The sequence below is a fragment of the Pan paniscus genome, chromosome 19 (genome assembly GCF_029289425.2).
Source record: "Pan paniscus chromosome 19, NHGRI_mPanPan1-v2.0_pri, whole genome shotgun sequence".
Taxonomy (NCBI): domain Eukaryota; kingdom Metazoa; phylum Chordata; class Mammalia; order Primates; family Hominidae; genus Pan; species Pan paniscus.
The window spans coordinates 78,578,917-78,580,092 of NC_073268.2; positions in this window are offsets into that span (position 1 = coordinate 78,578,917).

The following is a 1,176-nucleotide window of genomic DNA, read 5'->3' on the forward strand; positions in this document are numbered from 1 at the left end:
AAAGCCCATAGATGAGAAAACAAGATGCCAGAAATAAATGTAAATCAACCACCATATCTGCAAACAGCTGGCCTTGAGAAAAGATAAAAATTCCTTGTACTTGTTTCTGGGTATGGAGCTTGGGTTCAAAATGTTTCCGAAGACCACAAGAATGGCAAAAGCATATTGTCTTCAAATGAAGTACAACTTCTTTACTATCTTTTTTATTAACTTGTGTATTTTTCTTCCTGATTAGAGAGGCTTAGAGCTTGTTCCCATTTCTTTGGAGGAAAAAGTATAGAATCATTCATTGCTCCCGTAGTTTTACCTACAGAAAGAATTTACAATGGAATAAACAATTACTGGCTGGGCGCGGTGGCTCACGCCTGTAATCCCAACACTTTGGGAGACCGAGGCGGGCAGATCATTTGAGGTCAGGAGTTTGGGACCAGCCCAGGCAACATGGTGAAACCCCATCTCTACTAAAAATACAAAAATTAGCTGAGTGTGGTAGCGCGCACCTGTAATCCCGGCTACTCAGGAGGCTGAGGCAGGAGAACCACCTGAGCCCAGAACATGGAGGTTATAACGAGCTGAGATCCGGCTACTGCACTCTAGCCTGGGAAACAGAGCAAGACTCCGTCTCAAAAAAAAAAAAAAAAAAAGTACTAATTACCCATGTGCTATGTCTAGCACTGCACTAACCCTTTCCTTTTTTTAAAAAATTAATCTTTCCCTTTATTCTGACATTATGACATTAAATAAAGTCCAAGAGGTATTGGGCTGGTCCTTATTTGGTCTCTGCCCTTTCCTTCTTTTCCAAGTGGTATTCATCATGCTTCTCTTGGAAGTCTTCTCAAATAACCTTATGTCTATAACATACTTTCTTCTAGATTCTTTTGAGAGTCTATTTGTATTAGATCTAGAAATAGAAATGTAAGGCTGAAATGTATTACTATGACAAACTGTTTGTATGTGTGTATTACAATCTTAATTGTGCTAATAAGGATAATTATAATAAATATAATATGCATGATTCAAAAAGGTTAGATGGTTATAATTTTAAAAAAAATTGTCCTTGGATATTCCATTTGAGTTGCTAAGCCTCGTGTTCTCTAATTTCATATCTCCATCTCCCCCTACCCCAACCAAAATATATATACACACTGTGTATACATATACACCCACACTATGAAG